At 50.2% G+C, this 18,951-nt stretch overlaps 1 long non-coding RNA gene across 1 annotated transcript; it reads right to left on the minus strand.

Moving 5' to 3' along the window:
• Nucleotides 1–11,339: 11,339 nt before the first annotated feature.
• LOC141275915 (uncharacterized) lies at nucleotides 11,340–18,932 on the minus strand. Its single transcript, XR_012324559.1, has 4 exons — nucleotides 18,858–18,932; nucleotides 17,013–17,202; nucleotides 15,504–15,569; nucleotides 11,340–11,547 (listed from the first exon to the last, which is right to left on the minus strand). It is a non-coding gene; the product is annotated as an uncharacterized lncRNA (long non-coding RNA).
• Nucleotides 18,933–18,951: the final 19 nt, after the last annotated feature.

Consider the following 18,951-nt stretch of genomic DNA (forward strand, 5'->3'; position numbering starts at 1 on the left):
CAAGAAACCATGCTGTTTTGGAAGACGCAGATCCCGAAGAGGTGGAGGGGAAGTGGAACGCCTTCCAACAGAGGAAACTTAAGTCATTAAATGCTCACAATAACCTTAGGAGGTCGGTCTTATTCTTATCCCCATTTCCCAGATGGGGAAATGGAAGCCCACAGGGATTCAGGAACTTGCCCAAGGTCACACTGGGAGGATGTGGCAGAGCGGAGTCGCAAACGCTGGTGGTTTCATTCCAGACCCTAGAAATATCATGTGAGCTACGGATGTCAGCCACGTACGTAATTTTAAATAGTCTAGTTGCCACATGAAACGTGAAAAGGAATAAGAGGTGAACTTGATTTTAATAATATTTTATTTAACCCAAATTTCTAAAATATAATCATTTCAACATGGCATCAACATACAAATTATGAGTGTGCTGTTAGACCTTTTCTTAATACTAAGCCTTTAAAATCTGGTGCGTGCTTTCCACCTATAGCACACCCTCAGTTCGAACAAACCCCGGTGGTCGCAGGGTCCCGAGACGGGGGAGGTTAGCTGCGGCAGGTTGGGGAAGGTTCCTCGGGGCAGGTGAAGGGGTAAATGGCTTCTAGAGACCCCTTTAGACCCGAGGTAACAAACGCGCTGCCTTATATGGGAAGAGAGCTGCACCCTCTTGTGTGATCCGCTCAATGGCACAGAGAAATGCCTGCGACTTGTTTCCTAGAGGTCCCGTGGTCCGGCAGAGGAAAGCCTTGATGCTGGAGCCCGGGAGACTGAGGCGTGGCCCTGCTTGCCCCACATACGGGTTCTGTGATCTTGGGTAAATTATTTAATCTCTTTAAACCTTAGAGTCCACATCTACAGCTATCAAATGGGAAGAACATCACCCCGCTGTTGTGTGAGGATTACACCGTACAATAGAGTTAAAGCTCTTAGGACAGTGCTTGGCACATTGTAAATGCTCAGTAAGTGTGAGCCATGACTGTTATCAGGAGCCCCGAGCTACACGGTTACCGAGTTCCAAGTCGCTCAGAGAGCCGGTCACTGGATCGTCACCCAGGTCCCCGCACACTGCCTTCCCATGTGGCCTCTTTCCGTGGTGCCAGGTAGAGCCCCATCAGCCTGGGAATGAACTAGCAGAATCCATGCAGTGACCTAGGAGGGGTGTGGTGGGAAGACCCAGAGGGTCACTGAGAGCCCAGCAGCTTGAGAAAAGTATTTAAGAGATGAACTGGAGGGATGAATAATACCTCCCGGACGGGGATTCTCACCCAGCCAAGAGGTGTCGTTGCCAGTGCCAGGCAGCTCCTTAGGGGCAGAAGCCAGGAATCTCAGTTCCCTGTCTAGGGGTCCACACTTAATGAATCCTCTGAGACTGTGTTGTTCTCCTGTCAGCCCTGGCGTGGTGTCAGGATCACCTGGAAAGCTTTCAAAACTTACAGCTGGGCTTCCCTGGTGGCGCAGTGGTTGAGAGCCCGCCTGCCGATGCAGGGGACATGGGTTCGTGCCCCGGTCCGGGAAGATCCCACATGCCGCGGAGCGGCTGGGCCCGTGAGCCATGGCCGCTGAGCCTGCGCGTCGGAGCCTATGCTCCGCAACGGGAGAGGCCACAACAGTGAGAGGCCCGCGTACCGCAAAAAAAAAAAGGATCCCAAGAATCATCATTATGAACGTGGTTTACACTTTCTCCGGAGCCTTCACTCTGCTGATCTCAGATTACTTCTCCCAACATCCCAATAATGTCAGAGGGAAGAAGAAGGCAACTGAGCAGAAGGAAGTAGCTCGAGATCAAGGGGGAAACTTAGGAAACAAGAATCCAGATCCCGTCCCAAAGCAAGGCTGGTTAGATCAACTCTAACTCTGCTGCACTGAGTCACTCAAAGGCAAGAAGCCGCCTCTCTTGGGGCTGAAGGCCAGACAATTTCATTTCCCTCTATCAGAAAACGATATGTTAAAAGAAGCATTAATTTAAAAAAAAAAAAAACAGAGAAAGGAAATAAGCAAATTTCCATCTCTATTTTTTCATTTCTCAAAACACCAGCTTCTTCTGTCCCATTGTTCTGAAAAAAAAGAAATTTCTTTTGCATTTTTCTACGTGTTTTTTTTTTTATTTCCCATAGGTAGTTGTAGTCACCTTTCTCCGCTCGTATCATTTAATTCAGGTTCCTGAGTCTTTGGCATCGTTTTGTCTACTCCCTCCAAATATCTCATTTCATCTCTTCTCTGTCTTTTTTATTGGAAGAGTTTCTTCAAGCTGTAAGAAAACTCACCCCTTGTCTTTTCCCCATCCCCACTCTTTCCCTTTCAGCTGCTTTCCTGAATGGCTGCTGCACCAATTCTGTTTTCTTGACCACAATTGGTGCAGCTGGGATAGAGAAGGACCAACTGAAAAGGAAATGCTAATCAGACCATTTTGCAGAGTACAGTGAACACACACACACACACGCATGCACACACGCACGCACATGCACACAAATTAAAAAGGGCTCTGGTTTAAGGAGAAAAATATCTTTTCTCAGTATCCCACATTGCTAGGATGCTGGGGTTTCTGACATTCTCCTGATACGCTTTTCCTCCAGTGATCCAAGGAGGCCAGGGGACAGCCACGCATGGCTTGTCCTCTCCACAGTCCCCTCTTTCATTGAGCGGTTTCAGACTGAGCTGGAACATTCGGAGGGGGAAAAGTGCACGTACACTCGAAGGCACATTCATCAGCTCCATGTCTGGCTAGGGGCTGCCGCGGGAACTAGAAAGGGCGCCAGAGGAGGTGTCCAGGTAGCAATGGGGCCATGAGCTTGTTTCTGCTTCGGTTGGGAAACACAGAGAAAGCTCAGGTGGACCTTTGCCCTGAGACCAGCGGCACGAACCGTATTACGTAGAGGGTTTGTTGTTGGTCTTTTGTTTTGTTTTTTAACATGGGGGAGAGGAAGAGTAAGTGGCAAGGCCACAGCTGGTGCTCCGAATCCCTTGTGGCCTGATATCCAAGGTGCTTTACTGGATTTCTTGGAGGATATTCTCAAACCCCTAGCTGGGAAGGAGGGAGGAAAATTGAAAGAGAAGGTGAGCAAACAGGAGGAAGCTTGTCGGAAAGGAAAGAACCCCAGGTTTGCAAACAACTCATGCGCAGCTCTCGTAAGGGATGGGACACATCACTTACTCTCTCTGTGCTCTGGTGTCCTCATCTGCAGAAACAGGTTTAAATTGATGAATCTCAAAATGACTTTCCAGCCCTGGTATTTACATTACCGAATAGTAGAAATAAAAGCATTCCACCAACAAGGACCTACTGTAGAGCACAGGGAACTATATTTAATATTCTGTAATAACCTATAAGGGAAAAGAACCTGAAAACGACTAGATAGATACATCTATGTATAACTGAACCATTTTGCTGTACACCTGAAACTAACACAATATTGTAAATCAACTAAACTTCAATAAAACACATAAAACAAAACACAAAACCAAAGAATTCTCCTTAAATTAAAATCCGCTTTTGTTGTGGACAAGCACATTGGGCTGTTACTTACTGAAGCTTATCTCTCCACAGAGAAACTAAACACAAAGGGGATGCGATGTACAGTGTGGTGACTAGAGTAATAACACTGTATTGTGAATTTGAAAGTTGCTAGAGGCAGTAAATATTAAAAGTTCTCGGGACTTCCCTGGTGGTCCAGTGGTTAGGACTCCGGGCTTCCACTGCAGGGGGCATGGGTTTGATCCCTGGTCAGGGAACTAGAACCACGCATGTGGTGTGGCAAAAAAAAAAAAAAAAAAAGTTCTCATCACAAGGAAAGAAAATAGAAAGGCATACCTCCGGTCTGTTTTGTTATGGCGGGGGATAGAGAGTAGTCATGAACTGGGACTTAATTTATCTTGGGCAGTGTCTCCACCAAGCCAAAAAGCACCATCTTTGAGTGTGAGCCTTGCTTTCTCTCTCTCTCTCTCTCTCTCTCTCTCTTCCCCTCCCCCTCCATGTCTGACGTGGCAAGTGACGGGGAGTTGGGGGGACGCAGGGGAGAGGAGAGCAGGAGATGGGAGTTTTCTAATGATCTTCTTTAGTTAATAGGCGCAAGTTGTTAGCTGGATCTGAGAAGGCTTCTTTCCCCGTGTGCCAATACTCCCCCCTCCTTTCTGTAATGGGTTTAGTTCCCACAGCTAATGTACTGCGTAATGAGGCAGAGGGGGGCCAGTGCTCTGGAGTAATGATACGGAGCCTCCCGGGCCTGACAAAGGACAGAGAGCCCGGCTGGACAGTCTTAATGACGGGTACGGGCTCCTTTCACTCACGGCGCGTTGGAGCCTCCTGCCAGGGCTGGTGTAAGCAGAGTGGCACAGTCCAGGCCCTGGAGTAAAACCCCAAGCGGTCCTGGGACAGGACAGATCCCTGCCAGGCCAAGTTCCTTTCTTTCTCCAAGCCCTGATCCGACCTCCCCGCCCCTCCCGCCTGGTCTTCCATCCACTGGCTCAGGGGCTCTTGCTCTCAGGATGGGGTACCCTTTCCCCATAGAACCCTCTCCCCATAGGGTAAGAAAGGCCCCTGCCCTGTTCCGTCAGCCTTTATCAGGCTGCAGATGAGTACAGAAGAGACACAGGCAATGGCCCAGCAAGAGGAGTGGCCGCCTTGAGGAGGGGACCCTCATCCCCTCAGGCCTCAGGGACCCTCATCCCCTCAGGCCTCCGGGTCCCCCAGCACTTCGCTCTGATGGGGCTTCACCTGCTTTACTGTGCAAGGTCTCCCCGTGACGTGTGCACCCATCACTCCTGTTCGACCCGTGCTCTGTGATGTCCCCTTATTCACCTTCAACTCCTCACAGCCTCCAGTTATAACACACAACCCAGACTGGAAGCTCACGCCATGTGTACTGAGTTGAAATTATTTGAATGACCGGGAAATGGGCTCTGAATATTTATGTCCTTGGGAAAAACTTAGGGATCATTATAGATTATTCCCTGAAGCCATCGACCCAGTGGGCTCCAGGGATTCCCGAAGGGAAGGGAGGAGAGGAGGAGAGGTAAGGTCAGAATCAAGGGGGAAAATATTTATCCTTCGGACAAATCCAGTGTTCACTTGTCCATTTAAAAAAATTAAAATTCCACAGCCAGGGGCTTCCCTGGTGGCGCAGTGGTTGAGAGTCCGCCTGCCCATGCAGGGGACACGGGTTCGTGCCCTGGTCCGGGAAGATCCCACATGCCGCGGAGTGGCTGGGCCCGTGAGCCATGGCCGCTGAGCCTGCGCGTCCGGAGCCTGTGCTCCGCAATGGGAGGGGCCACAACAGTGAGAGGCCCGCGTACCGCAAAAAAAAAAAAAAAAAAAAAGTTAAAATTCCACAGCCGGGAAGTTCAGGAATAGGCAGTTTCAACGATCGATCGGGAGGAGGGTGGTGGGAGAATGTCGCTGGTATGACTGCAGCCTCAGTGTACACTTCAGGGTTTACAGAATGGGTATAATACTGACTGGGTCTTCCTAACATCTAGGACAGCACCCTATAAAATGCAGGCATGAAACCTGGGCTCCCAGAGGTTGGCTTCCAAGGGTGCAGGGCTAGTAAAGGTTAGAAATGGTGCCCCCGGCCCTGTGCTCTTGTCACTGTGCCACGGATCTGGAAGGATCCATCAGTGGTAGAGAGAAGGCTGCGAATAGAGACAAGTTTGCGAAGCCCCAAAGGACCAGATCTGGTGAAAATATTCTGCCTTCACAAACCTATAGGTTACCTTCCAGGGTAACTGTTGAAGCTTGAATGAGATAAAATGGGGAACAAACAAGAAGACGGGACTTTTATGAGGTGAGCGGGAAGTAAGCTTGTGGATCTTAATTAGATAAGAAATAGCAGGGCTTCCCTGGTGGCGCAGTGGTTGGGGATCTGCCTGCCGATGTGGAGGACACGGGTTTGAGCCCTAGTCCGGGAGGATCCCACATGCCGCGGAGCGGCTAGGCCCGTGTCCCACAGCTGCTGAGCCTGAGCTCTAGAGCCTGCGAGCCACAGCTGCTGAGGCCTGTGTGCCTGGAGCCCAGGCTCCGCGGCGGGAGAGGCCACCATGGTGAGGGGCCCGTGCACCGTGGCGAGGAGTGGCCCCCGCTCTCCGCAGCTAGAGAGAGGTCGTGCACAGCAATGAAGACCCAAGGTAGCCAAAAATAAATAAATAAATAAAATTAAAAAAAAAAAAGAAATAGCGGGGTCACCCAGCCCCACTGCGTGTCACCTCTGTGCTAGTGCTTTGTTTCCCAGGGGAATTCTATGATTGGACGGGGCCCCTGCCCTCATGGGTCTACTTTAAGAGATGATGCTATTGGGAAAAATAAAAATCTTTAAAGGCAACTGGGAAGTCATATCTGATGATCCCAAATAGTTTAGTGGAAAAGTGGGGAGTTGGGGAAAGCTTCCCAGTCCTCTGAAGCTGATACTGGCTTTGCCTTTCCTCCACCAAAACTGCCTTGGACACTGGACGGTGACAGACCCCGGACTGAGCCAGAACCACGCGGCTCTGTGTTCTGACGCACGAGGCCATTTCTCAGACTCCCTGCTAAGTCACAGGCAGTCCTCATGGCCTCTTCTCATCTCTTGGAAAGTTCCAAGATGCGTGGTCCCTCTGGCCTGCATCTCCACTGTGGGCCTTGCCCTGCCCCGGGCCTGTCCCTAAGTTCTCCAGAGAAGAGCCTCTCAGCAGTGAATCACTCATTTTCCTGCAACCAGGCAGGAACAGAGCATTCACCTTTAGCCAGGGATCAAGCTGCATTCCAGACACGTGGCCTCCTTGTGGTTCCACCTCAGAGCACCTCCCTCGGCCTGGAATCCACCCCTGCCCCCATGCCATGGTGATCACGTGACCATCTCCCTCCCATCCAGGCATCTACACCTCCTCCAAGAGAGAGTCCCTCACTAGGCAGCAATCCCTCCGACTATTCTGTCCCCTGGCCCTGATCCATTTATGCTCCTACTTCTTACCCCTATGTCACCAGTTCTTAGGAAAGCGACTGGCACATAGTAGGTGCTCAATAAATGTTTGCCCAGTGAATGAGTGACACGGAGAGTTCCCACTCCTCAGATCACTTGCAACTAAAAACTGGAGTCGGAACTTCTCTGGTGGTCCAGTGGTTAAGACTCCCCACTCCTGGGCTTCCCTGGTGGCGCAGTGGTTAAGAATCCGCCTGCCAATGCAGGGGACGCGGGTTCGAGCCCTGGTCCGGGAAGATCCCACGTGCCGCGGAGCAACTAAGCCCGTGCACAACAACTACTGAGCCTGTGCTCTAGAGCCTGTGAGCCACAACTACTGAGCCCATGTGCCACAACTACTGAAGCCTGCGCGCCTAGAGCCCGTGCTCCGCAACGAGAGAAGCCACCACAATGAGAAGCCCGTGCACCGCCACAAAGAGTAGCCCCCGCTCACCGCAACTAGAGAAAAGCCTGCACACAGCAATGAAGACCCAACACAGCCAAAACTAACTAAATTAATTAATTAATTAAAAAAAAAAAGACTCCCCACTCCCAATGCAGGGGGCCTGGGTTTGATCCCTGGTCAGGGAACTAGATCCCGCATGCCACAACTAAGAGCCTGCATGCCGCAACTAAAGATCCTGCGTGCCGCAACGAAGACCTGGCGCAGCCAAATAAATAAATAAATATTTTTTTAAAACCAAAACCAGGGCTTCCCTGGTGGCGCAGTGGTTGAGAGTCCACCTGCCGATGCAGGGGACACGGGTTCATGCCCCGGTCCGGGAAGATCCCACATGCCGCGGAGCAGCTGGGCCCGTGAGCCATGGCCGCTGAGCCTGCGTGTCCGGAGCCTGTGCTCCGCAACCGGAGAGGCCACAACAGTGAGAGGCCCGCATACCGCCAAAAAAACCAAAAACGAAAACAAAAAACTGGAGCCAACTCGAGGGCTAGGTCCCCAAAGCACTTCTTCTTCCTGGCCTCATTTCTCGTGCAATATCTAGAGCAGTCATTGTCACCACTGCTACCACCACGGCTGTTATTATTTGTTTATCAGCACGATGGCTAATGGTTTCACAAAGATTCATTAGACTAATATGATCCTAGTAATTAATGAAATGCTTATAATAGAACAGCAGTGCGCCTGGCAGACAGCAGCAGCTCGGTTACCCTTTGTTCACTGACTCTCGAGATAGTACAGTCTCTCAATCAAGAGGGTCACAGTCACAACGAAGGAGCTGTGACCATCCGTCAGGTGGGGTCTGTTAGGCACACACCAAGTTTGGGGGGCTTTCAAGTACATCCTTATTCAGTTCTCTCGAGAGCCCCAAGACGTAGGCATTCTCATCCTCCAAGGTCACAGTTAGTATCTGAGGTTGCTGGTATTCCCACTCAAGTCTGTACTAAACATGCCCTGTCCTAGAAAAAGTCCTCTCAGTTACTCCTGGAATAAGCCCTGGTTTCTTCACCTGTAAAATGAAGGCACTGGCCCGAGAGAACTTTTTTTTCAAAAATGCAAGAAATTTTTTTTTATTGAAGTAGAGTTGATTGACAATATTATATTAGTTTTAGGTGTACAGCACAGTGATTCAATATTTTATAGATGATACTCTAAAGTTATTACAAAATAAAGGCTATATTTCCCTGTGGTGTACAATATATCCTTGTTGCTTTTTAAAATTTTATACAGAGTAGTTTGTAGTAGATACAAGCTACTATGGATAAAATAAAGTACCCGGAGACCTCTAAGAGACATTGCAGTTTTAAGTTCTAGATTTTCTCTCCCCTCTGCCTTGGTGCGAGGAGAATCATCTCATGCTCACATAATGAGCTTTACCACGTGCCTCTCTCTCGGCAAGATTTGATGACTTCAAAAGACCCTCAGATATTGTCTCCTCGCTTCACACCTCTTTTTACTTCTCAGAGCATTTCCCTCCTCTGAAGAGGTCGTGGGATCCCCCTTTGGATCTCATTTGCCTCTCCAGGAAAAGGCTTCCCCCAGGTTCTGCTCCCCTGACACGCACCCCCTCATCAGAAACCAGCGACGCCCTCTCTCAGTTGGCCCCATCACGTCCTCCTGGTTTCGCCCAGAGCTGCTGCCACGACTTCCCACCTCGCCTGTCTGGCGAACATAACTCCTGTGTGCCAGGGCTCGGGTATCGGAAAGGAAGCAGGACACGTTTCCATCGACAGCCCATAAGAGCATCAAGCCCAGGAGGTCGGGCCAGCCTCTTCATCAGTTATCAAAGTGAGGGAATTAGGACCCAAGCCCTCCTCCTAGAACCAAAGTCTATTTACCCCAAACACCAGCAGTCACTAGCAGAGCGATGCACCGGTTTGATTTGGGAAAAAAAATTCCTGGCATTCTAAGCAGCAAGCAGAGAACATTGCGAGGACTCACTGGTTGGGAGAACAGAGGGGGTTTATGATGCACTTAAAATATTTGTGTAAGGAAAGCAGGGATTCACCACCTGTTCCCCCTCCCACTGCTATTTATGACAGCTGAGGAATCTTACCCTTTACGAAAGCCTAGGCTCCATGCCCGAACTTTCTCGCCTATTCTTTCCATTCACATTAACATTTTCATAGAAAAGCCTAAATCTCGTCCTGTCATGAGAAAGCAGAGTTCTCCCAATGCCTAGTGGGGTGGGGAGCATTTTTCTACAGGTCTTGACAGCTCAGCCCCAACTTCCGGTTTGGAGTGTGAGGTGCATGGGCTGACCTACTCTTCCAGATCCGGCCCGGTGTTTGGCTCTCAGCATCTCCTGATGGAGGGAGTTTAAGAACGGGGTGCACGGTAGGCATGCGAACAAGAGGTGGCAGTCCCCCCAGCCTCTCCTAGTGCCTCTTGCTCCTAAAGCATCATTGGCTTCCTCCTGGAAGGTGACTGGGTGGGCGGGATCTATCTCCCACCCCTCCACCACCACCTTCAAGGGCTGGTCATGCCAGGAACCCTGTAGGTGAGGTTCTCCCCTGCCCCTGAGGAGCTTACAGTCTTCTGGAGCGGGGTACCCCTGCGAAAGCAGAAGATTTCAGAGCTGTAGGTGCCCTACAAGGTGATTTAGTCCAAATCTCCTCCTTGAATAACCCGGAGACTGGAGAAGCAAAGCGAGACTTGATTCAAGGTCGCCCAGCTCATGGGGGGCAGGCAGGGACTCCACCCGAGCTTCTGACTTCAAGCCAGTGCACTTTTCATCGTGACATCAGGATCACGATAACAAATAATGGATTGAGCACCTGTCTTTGGAGGGAGTTGAACAAAGCACAACTGATGGACCTGGTCCAGGCCCTTTGCCCAGAGTCTCGCGTGAGGACAGAGGGCTGAACGCATCCACGCCGGCAGCACTGTTGGAAAGGATGCCGTGGTCACAGCACATACACTTGACCGAGGGGAATGCAGACACCCACGTGCTGCTGTGCTGCGAGGGTTCTTGGTGGAATGATGACATTCTAGCAAATCCTGTAAGTCGTGTCAGAACGGAGAGACGGGAGAGTAGCTGTGGTTTGCTGGGCGGTGACAGAGGCAAGGAGGCAGCCTATTGAGAGACGCTGGGTCCAGATGACAGACTTTGCACACGCTTCGGCACCACGCTTTCACCCCCAACCCCTAGACATCATGCACTTTAAACACCCATAAAATGCCAGGAAACGGGAAGCCTCAGGAGGTTCTAGAATGCCGGGTTTGGAGAGCATTCTAGAGCACCCCCAGAGGCCAGCCCGTCCCTCCTGGAGGAAGGTCTCCACCCATATACACCTGCAGGCTTTTAAAAAGACTTATCTACACTGTCTTAAAATCGAGAGAGAAGAGAATTCTGCAGCCCGCAGGAAGCACTCTCCAATGCCGCCCTAACCCTCATCCCCGGGAGCCTCGATTCAGCGTGCTTCATCCAATGGCCACTCCTGCTTGCCTTGGAGGGAGGAGAAGCAGAAACTGAGCTGCATTTTGGCGCTACCGCACCATCCCTCACTGAGCTGGACCATATTAACTATGCCCTCTGTATCCCTCTCCACCCTCTCTAGCCATTTCCTCTGCAGATTATAGAGAGCTGCAGCTTTCCAAACTTCATGATCCTACCAGATCCCTCCTCTTGCTTCACCGTCATACAAGCCCAGAAAAACTGTTTCTACATCCAACCCCGGCCACCCTCCTGTGGCAGACTCTGGATCCTCTGGAGGGCTTTTCTGACTGTCTCCAGAGTGAGGGTCATGAACTGGCCAATATCATAGCCCTATGATTAAGCCACTAATAGTTGAGCATCGTAAAGTAATAGTCACCAGCTCATTTTAAAGGAGCTCTTTTTCCCCGAGTCCAATGTGCTTCCCAAGTGTTATACCGCCCCATCCCCTTATTACACGAAAAGCCAGCAAGACAGTGTTGAAAATCTTAACCCAAACCTCTGCCTCGTCTTACCTTAGCGTCCTTTCCCCTTATGTGGTTCACTGTGGTCCGCTGAAGCCACCCCTATCTGCCTCTGGATTGGTGGTCGATTCTCAATTATCCACAGATAGAATGGCTATTTTGCGGGTCTTTATTTGCTGATGGGTTGAGACACAGTCCTAAGGCTGGGACCTGGGACCTGGGACCTGGGACCCTTTGCTGCAGTGCTTGCACCTGGATAAATGTCTCCTGGAGCAACAAACTACAAAGAAACCATGAGGGACTAAAAATAACTGTGTGCATGTGCAGTTGGGCCAAATTATGGACAACAAGACACAAAGAGACCAAAAAAACCCAACTGCCACTTCTGAAGAGTTGGGAGCAAACACAAGGTGTTGGGAGCCAAAGCGGGGTACTGCGCATGCCCCCCCCCCCCCCCCCCCCCCGCTGCACACAACGCTACCGGAGAGGTGAGCAAGCCCCCTCCCTAATCCACCCCTCTGGCCCGACACCCTCACCCATAGAAGGAACCAGCCTGCTGCATCCCCACCCTGGGGAGTGAGCAAGGGAACTTGTTACTTCTTTTTGCTCCCCCCTGCTGCAGCAGGGACCCCAATAAAGCCTTGCCTGAATTTCTTGTCTGGCCTCTAGTCAATTTCTATTGATTAGAGAAGGCCAAGGACCCTGGTTGGTATCAGCGCTGCAAGGACTTCCAGAAGCCAGGCCGTTCAGTGCAAACTATAAGAGGAAAGCAGGCTTCTGCGCCACAGAGAGCTGAACACAGAAACTTGGAATGGCCGAGCTTTGGGTAGTTGGCCCACCGCAGGGACCAGGTGATGTGCGGTCAGCTCCTCGGGCTTAAGGGAGAGGAAAGTCATCTGCTCTTCTAAGAAAGCTGGGTCCTGGGTGATGAGCAGCATTCCCCCGTGAGCTTAACGGGATGCTGCAAATGTTCGTTGATGAACAGGCATCATTAGTTAATCCATCTGCAGGCTCTAACCACCCACAAGGGATTTGAATTCCACACGACTGAAGCAGCAGCAGAGGCAGCAGCTGTCGATCGGCACCTGCCACAGGGGAACTGGCCAGATTTCAGAAAGGGTCCTCTGAGGCCAAAGACCGCAGGAAGGAGAGATTCCAGGGGGATCGGGGGCGACAGCTGGGGCTGGAGGGGAAGGTGCGGAGAGGAACTCGACGGGGAAAAGAGAAAGGAGAATGTGCAAAGAAAGCAAAGGACCCGCCGTGAACATAGGAAGGAAAAGGGCTAAATGGCAAAGGAGTGACCTCAAAATGAAGCCAGAGATGACTTAGGGGAGTCCTGGCAGGAAATCTCAGCCTTTCCCAAGGACACCATCCTGCTATTTTGGCCACCAGAGGGCTCCTGTATTCCAAAAATATTATGGAAAAGTGGCAAATGTCTCCAATATTTTCCACTCTGAGCATACACACGTGAAATTAGCCCTTTCTGTGTATGCGTACAGAAAACTGTCTTTGAGACTTGGAGATTCAATTCTGATTTCGACAGGGTCCGTGAGTCAATATGGACAGAAAGTATCAACCTCTCTGCTCCGTTCCTCTATCTGCCAAAATGGAGAGGTGGCCGCATATCTTGTTACAATCCACAGCCAGAGTCAGGTGGGAGAGAAGGAGAGGGAGAAATGGGCTCTACTGAGTCAGACTTGAGATTTCAGAAAGACATCACCTCTTCTCAGTATTTATATCTAGCTAAGGATAAGAAGGCCGGTATCTTGGATGTCTTGTACCACCCTTGCCCTGGTGAAACTCGTATATCAAGGAAAAAAATTAATGCACATGTGTTTGGCAAAAGGCTCAGGTTAATGGGACAGTTCTGTCAATTTCTAACTATATGGCCTTGGCCTAAACCCCTAACCTCATGAGCTACAATTCCCTCCTCTATAAAAGGTAAAGTGTTCTTATCTCAGAGGCTGGATGCAGCATTGAATGAGATCATGTCTTTGAAGGGAGTTGGCACACGGTCAAAGCTCAGGATTCACACACTTACTAGAATCTGCCCTACACGTGAAGTTGACATTACGGAGAGTAGCAACACCATTGCAAAACTGGCACAGACTGGGCGTGAGGAAGAGAAGACTAAGAATGCCACCATCCCTGCCTTCAAATATTTGAAGGACTCTTACGATTAGGACTTTTATCACCCCAAGGTGTAGAAAGAGGACTCATGAGTGGCAGAATTGGGGAATCAGATCAAGCTTGCTAGAGAATGACTGCGATTTCCAAACGTGAAAGCTTCCCCCAGACGGAGTAAGTAGTCCATGCCAAACAGCAGTTAGCAGTTAGTGTTCCAGGAGAGGTCGGCTGAGCGATAGAAGGGAAGTGACAGTGCAGATTCCTGCATCAGGTGGGAAAGGCTGGATTCGGTGACCCACAAGAACCTTTCCAACTCAGGAAATTCTATTATTCTCTGTTCCAAGCAAAGGGACAAAAGGGAAAGCATTGTTATGTCAGGCTGGTGAGAAGGATGGTCTGTTTTCCAACCTGGCCGTTGTGACACCTTTCCTACATCACATGCTCTTTATGCATCTAGCCACCTCTGATCTTTTTTCTGCGCATCGAGCCGCTGGTGCTTAAGCCTTGAATAATTACTTCTATGCCAAGAGTAGGGTTATGCACATCAAAGATGGCTAGTATAGACTCACTCCAATATTTTTGGAATGACTGATCGGTGTTTCTGACACAATAGTGATGTCCAGAGGAAGGCAGAGATGGAGGGCAAAGCTGTGAATAAGTGCTGAAGAAACGGGGATAGGTTGGCTCAGAGTTCAAGCTTATTTAGATCAGGAGCTGTGTAATTTGGGCCACTTTCCTTTCCTCTCTTCTATCTGACGCTGAGAACAATCCTTTGTTTCACAACCAGGGAACTCCATCAAAAGGCAGAAGTCTGAACATACAACTTTTGGAAATTCTTCCTCTGTATGAGTCCCAGTGCAAGACTAACTTCCACTTAGACCTTCTATCTTAAGGAGGTAAGTGAGTTTTCCTGCTTTTTCTAAGATAGAATGGGCCAAGAGAGAGAAGGTATTCCCAGCTCTTGGGGAAGGATGGTTTTGAGAGGAATCAGGAGATGCAGCACATCTCAGGGGTCAAAGCATGGGTTACTATCTCGAGAAACTTGGTTTTGAGACAGCTTGATCATTCACTAGATGTGAAACGTTTAACAGTGTCCAAGTTTTGGTGTCTCCATCTGGAAAAGAGAGATAATAATATCTCCTGGAACTTTGCTGAATATATAAAGTGTCCAGTATAGGGTGTGGCACAGAGTGGCGTTCAGACCACGATTGATTGGTCTTGCTATTGCAAATCTGGTACCAGTCAGGAACAAGGGACAAAGGAACTGGAAAAATCCCAGCTCGGATAGGAAGGATATGCAGATTTATGGAGTCCAAGAGAGGCGTGGATATGTTTGCCCTGAAGTTGTAACCAGGAAGCTGTATATCTGGAGCTACATAAATGGGCTGGTATCTGTACCACAGGGTTTGGTTGGGGTAGGGAGAGGAGGGCGTGGGTGTGCACAGTGTGTCATCACAGGCAGTGTCAGTCACCTTATAATGAAACAGACTGGACCATGTTGCATTACAACAAGGGAGCAACATTCTCCACGTGGCTGAACTCTGGAAAGGAACAAAACCCTGTTGCACGTAAGGCTGCCCGAGTTAGGACAAACGTAGACCCTGAGAACCAGTCTTAAAGCAATGAGTATGTCCTAGGGCCTATGGTGGCAGCAGCTCTGGTTTTTGTGAGGCCAGCAGAAGGGAGATGTCCTATGACTGCATAAATGGGAAACTACATGTGAATGAAAAACGGTGCCGTCGTATCAGTGAACCAAGGATGTTGCAGCCACCAAACCAACACATTACAGCTGCCCCGATGGTGAGCGCTGATGGAACTCAGGATGGAAACAGGATGCCCACCATCAGCCCCTGCAGCCACCCCCCGACGGTGCACTCTGAGAGGACTCACGGTGGGAAAGCACAGGATACCAGCCCCGGATAGCTGAAGTGCATATCAAAGGAAGGACTCCAGTGAGCCCAGAGTTTTGCATAGAAGAGCGCTAAATTCCTTAACTTGAGATGTCTGGTTTTTCTTTAATTAACAAAAATCTCTTGATGTTCCGGCTACCCAGTCTTTGTTGCAAAAACCCATATAGATCCCGGTTCTTCCCTTACCTCTTCAGAGCAGTCCCTCGGTGTGACTTGAGATGCTGTGGCCCGGGCTTAAGTCCTCAGTTTTGTCTGCCAAATAAAACATAATTCTCAACTTTTAGGTTGTGCATTTTTTTCACTTGACATACATTATCCCCACAGGGCTTCCCTACACTCAGGTCTGTTAAGATACTGGTATTACTGACCACAGACATTGTGAAGTCATCTTCTTCAGTGCTTTAAACATAAGTCCATTACTCACGAGTGGGGGATGACGTCTGTCTCCCATCTTCACTGAACTGGTACCCAGATACCAATCACACCACATCAGGGAACCATACACATCTACTGGCCCCCACTGATGGCTGCAGTAAGTGCATCATGTTTCATTGGAAGAATGGAAAAACACCATGGTTTTAATCACAGCATGATGATTTGTACCAAGATCATGAGGGTCTGGGGCAGAGATTGGAAGGAACTGAATTCCAGCTCCTGGCCGTGTTATGTGCTCTGTCAGGCAGGTGTCCTGCCAATGCAGCAGGCTACCAAATACTTCAATAGTCCCCTCCGTCATGGAGGGCAAGTGTAATCACCTTTCCTCTGCAGAGGAGGCCTTGGAAGAGATCAGCTAACTGTCTTCAAAAGTTAAGCAACTTCCTTCTCAGGAACTTGAAGTGGGAGAGAATGCAGGTCGCCTGTTGTTTGCAAGAACTTCCTGTGTCTCTGCCCTCCAGCCCACCCCCCTGGAGGGGCTGCAAATGCAATGGAGTTCAGACTTTTAAGATCATGACTGACAGTGATAAGTACATTTTATATCGTGACCCAGGGCACACACACAATCATACACACAAAGACATATACTTCTTACTACGTGCATGTTCTTTGATATTTTCTATTTCATTCTATACTTATCCATTCCATTTTTAAGTTGTTCATGACCTGAATTTCACTGTATAACCTGACCTTTGAACTATGTTCTTCAGCATTGATCTTGCCTACCGATTCAAAAGCCTGCAATTCCTCTCCATTTCCTCCCAAATAAAGCCCAAATTCTTTAACACGACAGATAAGACCATTTAAATGGTCTCTATCTTCCATTTCAGTTCTGCCATCTTCACCTAAACACCCTATGCTCCCAACACACCTGGCACCTGCCTCTCCTAGGTGCCTCAAGCCCACTGTGCACTCTCCCATCTCTCTGCCTTGCCTGCGCCCTACCTCAGCATAGATGTGCTTCTCGCTGCAGGGAAAACTCCTCTCCATGCTTAAGAACTATCCCAGATGTCACCTCCTCTGAAGACTACCTTGACCTTCCCAAGCAGAGCTAAACTCTCCACTAGATTCCCACGGTCTTGAGGAATTCCCTTTTTGCTTAGCATTTAGTGATCATCTGACCCTCCTTGTCATAGCTGAGCTGGCCTTTTCTATTTTTGAATTGGTAGAAATAACTTTAAAAGAAAAAAATACCACTTTGGGTCTTTTCTTTCCTTTACGATTGGCCCTTGTCTTCCTCCTTCTTTATCTTCAACCTACCTCTCGCCCCACCACCATCTCCACGCTGCTCAGAAGCACCAGGAGAATGCGAAGGTCAGCTTAGGAGGAAGAGGCCTGTGGTCAAAATTAGTGGTGGCGAACCAATCTGGTTCTAGTGTCTCTTCCTCCAGACTGACAGGGAGTCCAAGCTTGGTAGAGGCACAACGCAATCCATCCGAGTCACAGGAGGCTGGAAGAGGCAAGGGGAGGTGGAGAAACCAAGGCAGAGTGAGAACACTGGCGAAGGCGCGGACGTGAGGAACGGCATAAATACTGATTCACGGGCTGCAGCAAACCCGGATGCCAAACAAAGGCCCTGTGGCCGCCTAAGATGGTAGGCAGTAGAGGCCCTGATAGAGGCCCTGATTTACAACTAGTCGCAGAGTTTAACCGAAAGACCCCGCAGTGCTCTGTTGTTTGCAGAGCAATCATCCACACATTATTCCATTTCACTATGGGGTGTCAGAGCTGGAGGGAAATTTCAGAGGTCAATTAGCCTTATCCCTCCTCCCACAGCAAGTCAAAAGGCAGGCAAGTGACTTGGCCGAGGTCACATCCCTGAGTTAGCAGCTGAGTGGGATGCTCTTCTATCAAACCTGCTTCACACACACGGGTGCCCAGAGTTCCCCTGTTCCCGTGGGTTCAGAGGGCTCTCACGGTTTTACACAGCCTGCATTTCAAAGCCCCTCTAGGAAGCAGTGTGGTGCCTCCCAGATCTTTGAAAGATTCCCAGGCAGAGACTCTACAGCCTCCCTCTGGTCAACCTTCTTAAAATTTGCTGCCACATGAGCTAAGCTGATCTTCACAGTATCATATCCCTATGACCAAGAGTGCCTAAGCTATGAACTCACCAGTAACTCGTGCCAAGCTGCCTCTTCTTTTGCACAAGATGTTCATTTAAAATCAAATTGCACATAAATCCCTCCAGTTTCTGCTCATTTCCCTCAGCCCTTGGCCTTTTTTGGTCTTTTTTCCCCTCTCTGCTCCCAACCCTGTCTGCTGCGAGTCTCTGAGATGACACACGGGCAGGGAGAGCTGGGCCGTCTAGGGGAGCATCCTGGAGTCGCGCTGGAGCCGATGGGCGAGCCCCAGGGCCGCGTCCGCCCGAAGCGCACAGGTTCCCCGAGGGTGTTACAGGGGTGGCCTGACGCAACTACCCTCATAGATCTGGAACGCCCCTTAAGGACTCTTCTAGAACAACTCCCTCATCTTACAGATGTGGAAAATGAGGCCCGGAGTGCAGAACGACTTGCCCTTGCAATTGGGGAACCCAAGCTAGGAGAGCACCCTAAGTGGCCCCTCTCCCGGACTAGTTCACTTTCTGGACCGCTGCCTCTGACTCTGCGGATGAGGAAACTGAAGCTTAGAGAGGTGAAGAGATCAGCCATGATCCCAGAGCTACAAAGTGCGGGCTTCAGTACTGGACCCACAGTGCGATGGGAGCGGCAGCGAAGGGAGACGGGGAAGGGGTTGGCCAGCCATTTCCCACGCGGCGGGAGACGCCTGAACAACTCCAGGGGACGCTGTTCGTACCGCCCCGCCAGTATGTGCCCCGCTGGAGACCGGGATGGGGGCGCAGGGTGGGGAGGAAGGTGCCCCGATCCTGCTGACAATCAGCCCCTGGGCCCGGCATGTCAGGGGCGCCCGCCCAGGTTGGGGTGCCTGGTCCCCCAGCACCGCCCGCGGCCCCTGTTCGGGAAGCTGGGGACCGGGTCCGAAGGCCTTTTCCCATTCAGTGGGATTATGCCTTTTGAATTGTTTTTTTAAAAAAAAGCTGCAGCGAGCGAACCCTGCCTGACAACACCGAAGGAATTTTTCCCAGGGATCGGCCGAAAGCTGACTCACATTTAAAGACTTGCCCAAAGTGGTCATGCCCCTCTGAGCAAATACCACAGGCATGTCAAACCCCGCTCCCCACGGCCCCGCCGCCAGGCCCCGC

This window comes from Tursiops truncatus, chromosome 11 (assembly GCF_011762595.2).
Source record: "Tursiops truncatus isolate mTurTru1 chromosome 11, mTurTru1.mat.Y, whole genome shotgun sequence".
In the NCBI taxonomy this organism is placed as follows: domain Eukaryota; kingdom Metazoa; phylum Chordata; class Mammalia; order Artiodactyla; family Delphinidae; genus Tursiops; species Tursiops truncatus.